The 12950-nt window shown below is 45.2% G+C and overlaps 19 non-coding genes across 19 annotated transcripts; all 19 read left to right on the forward strand.

Annotated features, from left to right (window-relative positions):
• The first annotated feature begins 236 nt into the window (after positions 1-236).
• Positions 237-328, forward strand: TRNAI-UAU (transfer RNA isoleucine (anticodon UAU)). Its single transcript is given in 2 exon segments — positions 237-274; positions 293-328. It is a non-coding gene; the product is annotated as a tRNA-Ile (tRNA).
• A 613-nt stretch (positions 329-941) lies between these two features.
• On the forward strand, positions 942-1033 carry TRNAI-UAU (transfer RNA isoleucine (anticodon UAU)). The gene is given in 2 exon segments: positions 942-979; positions 998-1033. It is a non-coding gene; the product is annotated as a tRNA-Ile (tRNA).
• An 848-nt stretch (positions 1034-1881) lies between these two features.
• Positions 1882-1973, forward strand: TRNAI-UAU (transfer RNA isoleucine (anticodon UAU)). The gene is given in 2 exon segments: positions 1882-1919; positions 1938-1973. It is a non-coding gene; the product is annotated as a tRNA-Ile (tRNA).
• A 1315-nt stretch (positions 1974-3288) lies between these two features.
• Positions 3289-3380, forward strand: TRNAI-UAU (transfer RNA isoleucine (anticodon UAU)). The gene is given in 2 exon segments: positions 3289-3326; positions 3345-3380. It is a non-coding gene; the product is annotated as a tRNA-Ile (tRNA).
• Positions 3381-3523: 143 nt separating this feature from the next.
• Positions 3524-3615, forward strand: TRNAI-UAU (transfer RNA isoleucine (anticodon UAU)). Its single transcript is given in 2 exon segments — positions 3524-3561; positions 3580-3615. It is a non-coding gene; the product is annotated as a tRNA-Ile (tRNA).
• A 143-nt stretch (positions 3616-3758) lies between these two features.
• On the forward strand, positions 3759-3850 carry TRNAK-UUU (transfer RNA lysine (anticodon UUU)). The gene is given in 2 exon segments: positions 3759-3796; positions 3815-3850. It is a non-coding gene; the product is annotated as a tRNA-Lys (tRNA).
• Positions 3851-4228: 378 nt separating this feature from the next.
• Positions 4229-4320, forward strand: TRNAI-UAU (transfer RNA isoleucine (anticodon UAU)). The gene is given in 2 exon segments: positions 4229-4266; positions 4285-4320. It is a non-coding gene; the product is annotated as a tRNA-Ile (tRNA).
• Positions 4321-5870: 1550 nt separating this feature from the next.
• TRNAI-UAU (transfer RNA isoleucine (anticodon UAU)) lies at positions 5871-5962 on the forward strand. The gene is given in 2 exon segments: positions 5871-5908; positions 5927-5962. It is a non-coding gene; the product is annotated as a tRNA-Ile (tRNA).
• A 143-nt stretch (positions 5963-6105) lies between these two features.
• TRNAI-UAU (transfer RNA isoleucine (anticodon UAU)) lies at positions 6106-6197 on the forward strand. Its single transcript is given in 2 exon segments — positions 6106-6143; positions 6162-6197. It is a non-coding gene; the product is annotated as a tRNA-Ile (tRNA).
• Positions 6198-7513: 1316 nt separating this feature from the next.
• TRNAI-UAU (transfer RNA isoleucine (anticodon UAU)) lies at positions 7514-7605 on the forward strand. Its single transcript is given in 2 exon segments — positions 7514-7551; positions 7570-7605. It is a non-coding gene; the product is annotated as a tRNA-Ile (tRNA).
• A 143-nt stretch (positions 7606-7748) lies between these two features.
• On the forward strand, positions 7749-7840 carry TRNAI-UAU (transfer RNA isoleucine (anticodon UAU)). Its single transcript is given in 2 exon segments — positions 7749-7786; positions 7805-7840. It is a non-coding gene; the product is annotated as a tRNA-Ile (tRNA).
• A 143-nt stretch (positions 7841-7983) lies between these two features.
• On the forward strand, positions 7984-8075 carry TRNAK-UUU (transfer RNA lysine (anticodon UUU)). Its single transcript is given in 2 exon segments — positions 7984-8021; positions 8040-8075. It is a non-coding gene; the product is annotated as a tRNA-Lys (tRNA).
• Positions 8076-8453: 378 nt separating this feature from the next.
• On the forward strand, positions 8454-8545 carry TRNAI-UAU (transfer RNA isoleucine (anticodon UAU)). Its single transcript is given in 2 exon segments — positions 8454-8491; positions 8510-8545. It is a non-coding gene; the product is annotated as a tRNA-Ile (tRNA).
• Positions 8546-9625: 1080 nt separating this feature from the next.
• TRNAI-UAU (transfer RNA isoleucine (anticodon UAU)) lies at positions 9626-9717 on the forward strand. The gene is given in 2 exon segments: positions 9626-9663; positions 9682-9717. It is a non-coding gene; the product is annotated as a tRNA-Ile (tRNA).
• Positions 9718-10330: 613 nt separating this feature from the next.
• TRNAI-UAU (transfer RNA isoleucine (anticodon UAU)) lies at positions 10331-10422 on the forward strand. Its single transcript is given in 2 exon segments — positions 10331-10368; positions 10387-10422. It is a non-coding gene; the product is annotated as a tRNA-Ile (tRNA).
• A 143-nt stretch (positions 10423-10565) lies between these two features.
• TRNAI-UAU (transfer RNA isoleucine (anticodon UAU)) lies at positions 10566-10657 on the forward strand. Its single transcript is given in 2 exon segments — positions 10566-10603; positions 10622-10657. It is a non-coding gene; the product is annotated as a tRNA-Ile (tRNA).
• A 1081-nt stretch (positions 10658-11738) lies between these two features.
• Positions 11739-11830, forward strand: TRNAI-UAU (transfer RNA isoleucine (anticodon UAU)). The gene is given in 2 exon segments: positions 11739-11776; positions 11795-11830. It is a non-coding gene; the product is annotated as a tRNA-Ile (tRNA).
• Positions 11831-11973: 143 nt separating this feature from the next.
• TRNAK-UUU (transfer RNA lysine (anticodon UUU)) lies at positions 11974-12065 on the forward strand. Its single transcript is given in 2 exon segments — positions 11974-12011; positions 12030-12065. It is a non-coding gene; the product is annotated as a tRNA-Lys (tRNA).
• A 378-nt stretch (positions 12066-12443) lies between these two features.
• TRNAI-UAU (transfer RNA isoleucine (anticodon UAU)) lies at positions 12444-12535 on the forward strand. The gene is given in 2 exon segments: positions 12444-12481; positions 12500-12535. It is a non-coding gene; the product is annotated as a tRNA-Ile (tRNA).
• Positions 12536-12950: the final 415 nt, after the last annotated feature.

Raw genomic sequence — 12950 nt, forward strand, 5'->3', positions numbered from 1 at the left:
TTCCCCAGTGGCGCAATTGGTCAGCGCACGGTACTTATACGACAGTTCTCGTCAGCTATGCCGAGGTTGTGAGTTCGAGACTCACCTATGGAATAAAATTTTTATTAAATTTCATATTTAGTCATGAGGTTAATTGTATACTAAATGCTGGCGTCTGCCTGGCTCGAAAACATTTGCTTACTGGAGGTGTGTGTAGACAACAGTCCTAAAGGAAACACTTTTACGTGCAGCCGTGTTCCCGAGTGGCGCAATTGGTTAGCGCACGGTACTTATACGACAGTTCTCGTGAGCTATGCCGGGGTTGTGAGTTCGAGCCTCACCTGGGGAATGAAACGTTTATTAGTTTTCATTATTAGTCATGAGGTTAATTGTATACTCAATTCTGGCGACTGCCTGGCTCAAAAACATTTGCATACTGGAGTTGTGTGTAGACAACAGTCCTAAAGGAAACACTTTTACGTGCAACCGTGTTCTCCAGTGGCGCAATTAGTTAGCACACGGTACTTATACGACAGTTCTCGTGAGCTATGCCGGGGTTGTGAGTTCGAGCCTCACATATGGAATCAAAGTTTTCTTAGATTTCATATTTAGTCATGAGTTTAATTGTATACTAAGTGCTGACGACTGCCTGGCTCGAAAACAGTTGTTTACTGGAGGTGTGTGTAGACAACAGTCCTAAAGGAAACACTCTTACGTGCAACCATGTTCCCCATTGGCGCAATTGGTTAGCGCACGGTACTTATACGACAGTTCTCGTGAGCTATGCCGGGGTTTTGAGTTCGAGCCTCACCTGGGGAATGAAATTTTTATTAGTTTTCATATTTAGTCATGCGGTTAATTGTATACTCAATGCTGGTGACTGCCTGGTTCGAAAACATTTGTTTACTGGAGTTGTAGGTAGACAACAGTCTTAAAGGAAATACTCCTACGTGCGACCGTGTTCCCCAGTGGCGCAATTGGTTAGCACACGGTACTTATACGACAGTTCTCGTGAGCTATGCCGGGGTTGTGAGTTCGAGCCTCACCTGGGGAATGAAATTTTTATTAGTTTTCATATTTATTCGTGAGGTTCATTGTATACTGAATGCTGGCGACTGCCTGGCTCGAAAACGTTTGTTTACTTGAGTTTTGCGCAGACAACAGTCCTAAAGGAAAGACTCCTACGTGTGACCGTGTTCCCCAGTGGCGCAATCGGTTAGTGCACGGTACCTTTACGAAAGTTCTCGTGAGCTATGCCGAAGTTGTGAGTTTGAGCCTCACCTGGGGAATGGAATTTTCATTAGTTTTCATATTTAACCTTGAGGTTAATTGTATACTCAATGCTGGCGACTGCCTGGCTCGGAAACATTTGTTTACTGGAGTTGTGTGGAGACAACAGTCGAAAAGGAAACCCTCTTACGTGCAACCGTGTTCCCCAGTGGCGCAATTGGTTAGCGCACGGTACTTATACGACAGTTCTCGTGAGCTATGCGCGGGTTGAGAGTTCGAGCCTCACCTGGGGAATGAAATTTTTATTAGTTTTTCAATTTAGTCATGAGGTTAATTGTATACTCAATGCTGGCGACTGCCTGGCTCGAAAACATTTGTTTACTGGAGGTGTGTGTAGACAACAGTCCTAAAGGAAACACTCTTACGTGCAACCGCGTTCCCCAGTGGCGCTATTGGTTAGTGCACGGTACTTATACGACAGTTCTCCTGAGCTATCCCGGGGTTGTGAGTTCGAGCCTCACCTGGGGAATGAAATTTTTATTAGTTTTCATATTTAGTCATGAGGTTAATTGTATACGAAATGCTGGCGACTGCCTGGCTCGAAAACATTTGTTTACTGGAGGTTTGTGTAGACAACAGTCGTAAAGGAAACACTCTAACGTGAAACCGTGTTCCCCAGTGGCGCAATTGGGTAGCGCATGGTACTTATACGACAGTTCTCGTGAGCTATGCCGGGGTTGTGAGTTCGAGCCTCACCTGGGGAATGAAATTTTTATTAGTTTTCATATTTAGTCGTGAGGTTCATTGTATACTGAATGCTGGCGACGGCCTGGCTCGAAAACATTTGTTTACTGGAGGTGTGTGTAGACAACAGTCCTAAAGGAAACACTCTTACGTGAAACCGTGTTCCCCAGTGGCGCAATTGGTTAGCGCTGAATTTATAGGACAGTTCTCGTGAGCTATGCCGGGGTTGTGAGTTCGAGCCTCATCTGGGGAATGAAATTTTCATTAGTTTTCATATTTAGTCATGAGGTTAATTGTATACTCAATGCTGGCAACTGCCTGGCTCGAAAACATTTGTTTACTGGAGTTGTGTGGAGACAACAGTCCTAAAGGAAACACTCTTACGTGCAACCGTGTTCCCCAGTGGCGCAATTGGTTAGCGCACGGTACTTATACGACAGTTCTCGTGAGCTATCCCGGGGTTGTGAGTTCGAGCCCCACCAGGGGAATGACATTTTTATTAGTTTTCATATTTAGTCATGAGGTTATTTGTATACTCAATGCTGGCGACTGCCTAGCTCGAAAACATTTGTTTACTGGAGGAGTGTGTAGACAACAGTTGTAAAGGAAATACTCTTACGTGACACCGTGTTCCCCAGTGGCGCTATTGGTTAGCGCACGATACTTATACGACAGTTCTCGTGAGCTATGCCGGGGATGTGAGTTCGAGCCTCACTTGGGGAATAAAATTTTTATTAGTTTTCATATTTAGTCATGAGGTTAATTGTATACTCAATGCTGGCGACTGCCTGGCTCGAAAACATTTGTTTACTGGAGGTGTGTGTAGACAACAGTCCTAAAGGAAAGACTCCTACGTGCGACCGCGTTCCCCAGTGGCGCAATTAGTTAGCACACGGCACTTATACGACAGTTCTCGCGAGCTATGCCGGGGTTGTGAGTTCGAGCCTCACCTATGGAATCAAATTTTTATTAGATTTCATATTTAGTCATGAGGTTAGTTGTATACTAAATGCTGGCGACTGCCTGGCTCGAAAACATTTGTTTACTGGAGGTGTGTGTAGACAACAGTCCTAAAGGAAAGACTCCTACGTGCGACCGTGTTCCCCAGTGGCGCAATTAGTTAGCACACGGTACTTATAGACAGTTCTCGCGAGCTATGCCAGGGTTGTGAGTTCGAGCCTCACCTATGGAATCAAATTTTTATTAGATTTCATGTTTAGTCATGAGGTTAGTTGTATACTAAATGCTGACGACTGCCTGGCTCGAAAACATTTGTTTACTGGAGGTGTGTGTAGACAACAGTCCTAATGGAAACACTCTTACGTGCAACCATGTTCCCCAGTGGCGCAATTGGTTAGCGCACGGTACTTATACGACAGTTCTCGTGAGCTATGCCGGGGTTTTGAGTTCGAGCCTCACCTGGGGAATGAAATTTTTATTAGTTTTCATATTTAGTCATGCGGTTAATTGTATACTCAATGCTGGTGACTGCCTGGCTCGAAAACATTTGTTTACTGGAGTTGTGTGTAGACAACAGTCTTAAAGGAAAGACTCCTACGTGCGACCGTGTTCCCCAGTGGCACAATTGGTTAGCGCACGGTACTTATACGACAGTTCCCGTGAACTATGCCGGAGTTGTGAGTTCGAGCCTCACCTGGGGAATGAAATTTTTATTAGTTTTCATATTTAGTCTTGAGGCTCATTGTATACTGAATGCTGGCGACTGCCTGGCTCGAAAACGTTTGTTTACTGGAGTTTTGCGCAGACAACAATCCTAAAGGAAAGACTCCTACGTGTGACCGTGTTCCCCAGTGGCGCAATCGGTTAGCGCACGGTACCTTTACGAAAGTTCTCGTGAGCTATGCCGGGGTTGTGAGTTTGAGCCTCACCTGGGGAATGGAATTTTCATTAGTTTTCATATTTAGCCTTGAGGTTAATTGTATACTTAATGCTGGCGACTGCCTGGCTCGGAAACATTTATTTACTAGAGTTGTGTGGAGACAACAGTCGTAAAGGAAACCCTCTTACGTGCAACCGTGTTCCCCAGTGGCGCAATTGGTTAGCGCACGGTATTTATACGACAGTTCTCGTGAGCTATGCGCGGGTTGAGAGTTCGAGCCTCACCTGGGGAATGAAATTTTTATTAGTTTTCTTCTTTAGTCATGAGGTTAATTGTATACTCAATGCTGGCGACTGCCTGGCTCGAAAACATTTGTTTACTGGAGGTGTCTGTAGACAACAGTCCTAAAGGAAACACTTTTACGTGCAACCGTGTTCCCGAGTGGCGCAATTGGTTAGCGCACAGTACTTATACGACAGTTCTCGTGAGCTATGCCGGGGTTGTGAGTTCGAGCCTCACCTGGGGAATGAAATGTTTATTAGTTTTCATTATTAGTCATGAGGTTAATTGTATACTCAATGCTGGCGACTGCCTGGCTCGAAAACATGTGTTTACTGGAGGTGTGTGTAGACAACAGTCCTAAAGGAAACACTCTTACGTGCAACCGTGTTCCACAGTGGCGCAATTGGTTAGCGCACGGTACTTATACGACAGTTCTCGTGAGCTATGCCGGGGTTGCTAGTTCGAGCCTCACCTGGGGAATGAAATTTTTATTAGTTTTCATATTTATACATGAGGTTAATTGTATACTCAATGCTGGCGACGGCCTAGCTCGAAAACATTTGTTTACTGGAGTTGTGTGTGGACAACAGTCCTGAAGAAAGGACTCCTACGTGCAACCGTGTTCCCAAGTGGCGCAATTGGTTAGCGCACGGTACTTATACGACAGTTCTCGTCAGCTATGCCGAGGTTGTGAGTTCGAGACTCACCTGTGGAATGAAATTTTTATTAGTTTTCATATTTAGTCATGAGGTTAAATGTATACTCAATGCTGGCGACTGCCTGGCGCGAAAAAATTTGTTTACTGGAGTTTTGCGCAGACAACAGTCCTAAAGGAAAGACTCCTACGTGTGACCATGTTCTCCAGTGGCGCAATTGGTTAGGGCACGGTACTTACACGACAGTTCTCGTGAGCTATGCCGGGGTTGTGAGTTTGAGCTTCGCCTGGGGAGTGAAATTTTTATTAGTTTTCATAGTTAGCCATGAGGTAATTGTATACTCAATGCTGGCGACTGCCTGGCCCGAAAACATTTGTTTACTGGAGTTGTGTGTAGACAACAGTCCTAAAGGAAACACTTTTACGTGCAACCGTGTTCCCCAGTGGCGCAGTTGGTTAGCGCTGTATTTATAGGACAGTTCTCGTGAGCTATGCTGGGGTTGTGAGTTCAAGCCTCACCTGGGGAAGAAAATTTTTATTAGTTTTCATATTTAGTCATGAGGTTAATTGTATACTCAATGCTGGCGACTGCCTGGCTCGAAAACATTTGTTTACTGGAGTTGTGTGTAGACAACAGTCCTAAAGGAAAAACTCCTACGTGCGACCGTGTTCTCCAGTGGCGCAATTAGGTAGCACACGGTACTTATACGACAGTTCTCGTGAGCTATGCCGGGGTTGTGAGTTCGAGCCTCACCTATGGAATCAAATTTTTCTTAGATTTCATATTTAGTCATGAGGTTAATTGTATACTAAATGCTGACGACTGCCTTTCTCGAAAACATTTGTTTACTGGAGGTGTGTGTAGACAACAGTCCTAAAGGAAACACTCTTACGTGCAACCATGTTCCCCAGTGGCGCAATTGGTTAGCGCACGGTACTTATACGACAGTTCTCGCGAGCTATGCCAGGGTTGTGAGTTCGAGCCTCACCTATGGAATCAAATTTTTATTAGATTTCATGTTTAGTCATGAGGTTAGTTGTATACTCAATGCTGGCGACTGCCTGGCCCGAAAACATTTCTTTACTGGAGTTGTGTGTAGACAACAGTCCTAAAGGAAACACTTTTACGTGCAACCGTGTTCCCCAGTGGCGCAATTGGTTAGCGCACGGTACTTATACGACAGTTCTCGTGAGCTATGCCGGGGTTGTGAGTTCGAGCCTCACCTGGGGAATGAAATTTTCATTAGTTTTCATATTTAGTCGTGAGGTTCATTGTGTACTGAATGCTGGCGACTGCCTGGCTCGAAAACGTTTGTTTACTGGAGGTTTGTGTAGACAACAGTCGTAAAGGAAACACTCTAACGTGAAACCGTGTTCCCCAGTGGCGCAATTGGGTAGCGCATGGTACTTATACGACAGTTCTCGTGAGCTATGCCGGGGTTGTGAGTTCGAGCCTCACCTGGGGAATGAAATTTTTATTAGTTTTCATATTTAGTCGTGAGGTTCATTGTATACTGAATGCTGGCGACGGCCTGGCTCGAAAACATTTGTTTACTGGAGGTGTGTGTAGACAACAGTCCTAAAGGAAACACTCTTACGTGAAACCGTGTTCCCCAGTGGCGCAATTGGTTAGCGCTGAATTTATAGGACAGTTCTCGTGAGCTATGCCGGGGTTGTGAGTTCGAGCCTCATCTGGGGAATGAAATTTTCATTAGTTTTCATATTTAGTCATGAGGTTAATTGTATACTCAATGCTGGCAACTGCCTGGCTCGAAAACATTTGTTTACTGGAGTTGTGTGGAGACAACAGTCCTAAAGGAAACACTCTTACGTGCAACCGTGTTCCCCAGTGGCGCAATTGGTTAGCGCACGGTACTTATACGACAGTTCTCGTGAGCTATCCCGGGGTTGTGAGTTCGAGCCCCACCAGGGGAATGACATTTTTATTAGTTTTCATATTTAGTCATGAGGTTATTTGTATACTCAATGCTGGCGACTGCCTAGCTCGAAAACATTTGTTTACTGGAGGAGTGTGTAGACAACAGTTGTAAAGGAAATACTCTTACGTGACACCGTGTTCCCCAGTGGCGCTATTGGTTAGCGCACGATACTTATACGACAGTTCTCGTGAGCTATGCCGGGGATGTGAGTTCGAGCCTCACTTGGGGAATAAAATTTTTATTAGTTTTCATATTTAGTCATGAGGTTAATTGTATACTCAATGCTGGCGACTGCCTGGCTCGAAAACATTTGTTTACTGGAGGTGTGTGTAGACAACAGTCCTAAAGGAAAGACTCCTACGTGCGACCGCGTTCCCCAGTGGCGCAATTAGTTAGCACACGGTACTTATACGACAGTTCTCGCGAGCTATGCCGGGGTTGTGAGTTCGAGCCTCACCTATGGAATCAAATTTTTATTAGATTTCATATTTAGTCATGAGGTTAGTTGTATACTAAATGCTGGCGACTGCCTGGCTCGAAAACATTTGTTTACTGGAGGTGTGTGTAGACAACAGTCCTAAAGGAAAGACTCCTACGTGCGACCGTGTTCCCCAGTGGCGCAATTAGTTAGCACACGGTACTTATACGACAGTTCTCGCGAGCTATGCCAGGGTTGTGAGTTCGAGCCTCACCTATGGAATCAAATTTTTATTAGATTTCATGTTTAGTCATGAGGTTAGTTGTATACTAAATGCTGACGACTGCCTGGCTCGAAAACATTTGTTTACTGGAGGTGTGTGTAGACAACAGTCCTAATGGAAACACTCTTACGTGCAACCATGTTCCCCAGTGGCGCAATTGGTTAGCGCACGGTACTTATACGACAGTTCTCGTGAGCTATGCCGGGGTTTTGAGTTCGAGCCTCACCTGGGGAATGAAATTTTTATTAGTTTTCATATTTAGTCATGCGGTTAATTGTATACTCAATGCTGGTGACTGCCTGGCTCGAAAACATTTGTTTACTGGAGTTGTGTGTAGACAACAGTCTTAAAGGAAAGACTCCTACGTGCGACCGTGTTCCCCAGTGGCACAATTGGTTAGCGCACGGTACTTATACGACAGTTGCCGTGAACTATGCCGGAGTTGTGAGTTCGAGCCTCACCTGGGGAATGAAATTTTTATTAGTTTTCATATTTAGTCTTGAGGCTCATTGTATACTGAATGCTGGCGACTGCCTGGCTCGAAAACGTTTGTTTACTGGAGTTTTGCGCAGACAACAGTCCTAAAGGAAAGACTCCTACGTGTGACCGTGTTCCCCAGTGGCGCAATCGGTTAGCGCACGGTACCTTTACGAAAGTTCTCGTGAGCTATGCCGGGGTTGTGAGTTTGAGCCTCACCTGGGGAATGGAATTTTCATTAGTTTTCATATTTAGCCTTGAGGTTAATTGTATACTTAATGCTGGCGACTGCCTGGCTCGGAAACATTTATTTACTGGAGTTGTGTGGAGACAACAGTCGTAAAGGAAACCCTCTTACGTGCAACCGTGTTCCCCAGTGGCGCAATTGGTTAGCGCACGGTATTTATACGACAGTTCTCGTGAGCTATGCGCGGGTTGAGAGTTCGAGCCTCACCTGGGGAATGAAATTTTTATTAGTTTTCTTATTTAGTCATGAGGTTAATTGTATACTCAATGCTGGCGACTGCCTGGCTCGAAAACATTTGTTTACTGGAGGTGTCTGTAGACAACAGTCCTAAAGGAAACACTTTTACGTGCAACCGTGTTCCCGAGTGGCGCAATTGGTTAGCGCACAGTACTTATACGACAGTTCTCGTGAGCTATGCCGGGGTTGTGAGTTCGAGCCTCACCTGGGGAATGAAATGTTTATTAGTTTTCATTATTAGTCATGAGGTTAATTGTATACTCAATGCTGGCGACTGCCTGGCTCGAAAACATGTGTTTACTGGAGGTGTGTGTAGACAACAGTCCTAAAGGAAACACTCTTACGTGCAACCGTGTTCCACAGTGGCGCAATTGGTTAGCGCACGGTACTTATACGACAGTTCTCGTGAGCTATGCCGGGGTTGCTAGTTCGAGCCTCACCTGGGGAATGAAATCTTTATTAGTTTTCATATTTATACATGAGGTTAATTGTATACTCAATGCTGGCGACGGCCTAGCTCGAAAACATTTGTTTACTGGAGTTGTGTGTGGACAACAGTCCTGAAGAAAGGACTCCTACGTGCAACCGTGTTCCCAAGTGGCGCAATTGGTTAGCGCACGGTACTTATACGACAGTTCTCGTCAGCTATGCCGAGGTTGTGAGTTCGAGACTCACCTGTGGAATGAAATTTTTATTAGTTTTCATATTTAGTCATGAGGTTAAATGTATACTCAATGCTGGCGACTGCCTGGCGCGAAAAAATTTGTTTACTGGAGTTTTGCGCAGACAACAGTCCTAAAGGAAAGACTCCTACTTGTGACCATGTTCCCCAGTGGCGCAATTGGTTAGGGCACGGTACTTACACGACAGTTCTCGTGAGCTATGCCGGGGTTGTGAGTTTGAGCTTCGCCTGGGGAGGGAAATTTTTATTAGTTTTCATAGTTAGCCATGAGGTAATTGTATACTCAATGCTGGTGACTGCCTGGCCCGAAAACATTTGTTTACTGGAGTTGTGTGTAGACAACAGTCCTAAAGGAAACACTTTTACGTGCAACCGTGTTCCCCAGTGGCGCAATTGGTTAGCGCTGTATTTATAGGACAGTTCTCGTGAGCTATGCTGGGGTTGTGAGTTCAAGCCTCACCTGGGGAATGAAACTTTCATTAGTTTTCATAATTAGTCAATAGGGTAATTGTATACTCAATGCTGGCGACTGCCTGGCTCGAAATCATTTGTTTACTAGAGTTGTGTGGAGACAACAGTCCTAAAGGAAACACTCTTACGTGCGACCGTGTTCCCCAGTGGCGCAATTGGTTAGCGCACGGTACTTATACGACAGTTCTCGTGAGCTATGCCGGGGTTGTGAGTTCGAGCCTCACCTGGGGAATAAAATTTTTATTAGTTTTCATATTTAGTCATGAGCTTAATTGTATACTCAATGCTGGCGACTGCCTGGCTCGAAAACATTTGTTTACTGGAGTTGTGTGTAGACAACAGTCCTAAAGGAAAAACTCCTACGTGCGACCGTGTTCTCCAGTGGCGCAATTAGGTAGCACACGGTACTTATACGACAGTTCTCGTGAGCTATGCCGGGGTTGTGAGTTCGAGCCTCACCTATGGAATCAAATTTTTCTTAGATTTCATATTTAGTCATGAGGTTAATTGTATACTAAATGCTGACGACTGCCTGTCTCGAAAACATTTGTTTACTGTAGGTGTGTGTAGACAACAGTCCTAAAGGAAACACTCTTACGTGCAACCATGTTCCCCAGTGGCGCAATTGGTTAGCGCACGGTACTTATACGACAGTTCTCGCGAGCTATGCCAGGGTTGTGAGTTCGAGCCTCACCTATGGAATCAAATTTTTATTAGATTTCATGTTTAGTCATGAGGTTAGTTGTATACTCAATGCTGGCGACTGCCTGGCCCGAAAACATTTCTTTACTGGAGTTGTGTGTAGACAACAGTCCTAAAGGAAACACTTTTACGTGCAACCGTGTTCCCCAGTGGCGCAATTGGTTAGCGCACGGTACTTATACGACAGTTCTCGTGAGCTATGCCGGGGTTGTGAGTTCGAGCCTCACCTGGGGAATGAAATTTTCATTAGTTTTCATATTTAGTCGTGAGGTTCATTGTGTACTGAATGCTGGCGACTGCCTGGCTCGAAAACGTTTGTTTACTGGAGTTTTGCGCAGACAACAGTCCTAAAGGAAAGACTCCTACGTGTGACCGTGTTCCCCAGTGGCGCAATTGGGTAGCGCATGGTACTTATACGACAGTTCTCGTGAGCTATGCCGGGGTTGTGAGTTCGAGCCTCACCTGGGGAATGAAATTTTTATTAGTTTTCATATTTAGTCGTGAGGTTCATTGTATACTGAATGCTGGCGACGGCCTGGCTCGAAAACATTTGTTTACTGGAGGTGTGTGTAGACAACAGTCCTAAAGGAAACACTCTTACGTGAAACCGTGTTCCCCAGTGGCGCAATTGGTTAGCGCTGAATTTATAGGACAGTTCTCGTGAGCTATGCCGGGGTTGTGAGTTCGAGCCTCATCTGGGGAATGAAATTTTCATTAGTTTTCATATTTAGTCATGAGGTTATTTGTATACTCAATGCTGGCAACTGCCTGGCTCGAAAACATTTGTTTACTGGAGTTGTGTGGAGACAACAGTCCTAAAGGAAACACTCTTACGTGCAACCGTGTTCCCCAGTGGCGCAATTGGTTAGCGCACGGTACTTATACGACAGTTCTCGTGAGCTATCCCGGGGTTGTGAGTTCGAGCCCCACCAGGGGAATGACATTTTTATTAGTTTTCATATTTAGTCATGAGGTTAATTGTATACTCAATGCTGGCGACTGCCTGGCTCGAAAACATTTGTTTACTGGAGGTGTGTGTAGACAACAGTCCTAAAGGAAAGACTCCTACGTGCGACCGCGTTCCCCAGTGGCGCAATTAGTTAGCACACGGTACTTATACGACAGTTCTCGCGAGCTATGCCGGGGTTGTGAGTTCGAGCCTCACCTATGGAATCAAATTTTTATTAGATTTCATATTTAGTCATGAGGTTAGTTGTATACTAAATGCTGGCGATTGCCTGGCTCGAAAACATTTGTTTACTGGAGGTGTGTGTAGACAACAGTCCTAAAGGAAAGACTCCTACGTGCGACCGTGTTCCCCAGTGGCGCAATTAGTTAGCACACGGTACTTATACGACAGTTCTCGCGAGCTATGCCAGGGTTGTGAGTTCGAGCCTCACCTATGGAATCAAATTTTTTTTAGTTTTCATATTTAGTCATGCGGTTAATTGTATACTCAATGCTGGTGACTGCCTGGCTCGAAAACATTTGTTTACTGGAGTTGTGTGTAGACAACAGTCTTAAAGGAAAGACTCCTACGTGCGACCGTGTTCCCCAGTGGCACAATTGGTTAGCGCACGGTACTTATACGACAGTTCCCGTGAACTATGCCGGAGTTGTGAGTTCGAGCCTCACCTGGGGAATGAAATTTTTATTAGTTTTCATATTTAGTCTTGAGGCTCATTGTATACTGAATGCTGGCGACTGCCTGGCTCGAAAACGTTTGTTTACTGGAGTTTTGCGCAGACAACAGTCCTAAAGGAAAGACTCCTACGTGTGACCGTGTTCCCCAGTGGCGCAATCGGTTAGCGCACGGTACCTTTACGAAAGTTCTCGTGAGCTATGCCGGGGTTGTGAGTTTGAGCCTCACCTGGGGAATGGAATTTTCATTAGTTTTCATATTTAGCCTTGAGGTTAATTGTATACTTAATGCTGGCGACTGCCTGGCTCGGAAACATTTATTTACTGGAGTTGTGTGGAGACAACAGTCGTAAAGGAAACCCTCTTACGTGCAACCGTGTTCCCCAGTGGCGCAATTGGTTAGCGCACGGTATTTATACGACAGTTCTCGTGAGCTATGCGCGGGTTGAGAGTTCGAGCCTCACCTGGTGAATGAAATTTTTATTAGTTTTCTTATTTAGTCATGAGGTTAATTGTATACTCAATGCTGGCGACTGCCTGGCTCGAAAACATTTGTTTACTGGAGGTGTCTGTAGACAACAGTCCTAAAGGAAACACTTTTACGTGCAACCGTGTTCCCGAGTGGCGCAATTGGTTAGCGCACGGTACTTATACGACAGTTCTCGTGAGCTATGCCGGGGTTGTGAGTTCGAGCCTCACCTGGGGAATGAAATGTTTATTAGTTTTCATTATTAGTCATGAGGGGAATTGTATACTCAATGCTGGCGACTGCCTGGCTCGAAAACATGTGTTTACTGGAGGTGTGTGTAGACAACAGTCCTAAAGGAAACACTCTTACGTGCAACCGTGTTCCACAGTGGCGCAATTGGTTAGCGCACGGTACTTATACGACAGTTCTCGTGAGCTATGCCGGGGTTGCTAGTTCGAGCCTCACCTGGGGAATGAAATTTTTATTAGTTTTCATATTTATACATGAGGTTAATTGTATACTCAATGCTGGCGACTGCCTAGCTCGAAAACATTTGTTTACTGGAGTTGTGTGTGGACAACAGTCCTGAAGAAAGGACTCCTACGTGCAACCGTGTTCCCAAGTGGCGCAATTGGTTAGCGCACGGTACTTAT

This window comes from Rhipicephalus microplus, chromosome 8 (assembly GCF_043290135.1).
Source record: "Rhipicephalus microplus isolate Deutch F79 chromosome 8, USDA_Rmic, whole genome shotgun sequence".
In the NCBI taxonomy this organism is placed as follows: Eukaryota; Metazoa; Arthropoda; class Arachnida; order Ixodida; family Ixodidae; genus Rhipicephalus; species Rhipicephalus microplus.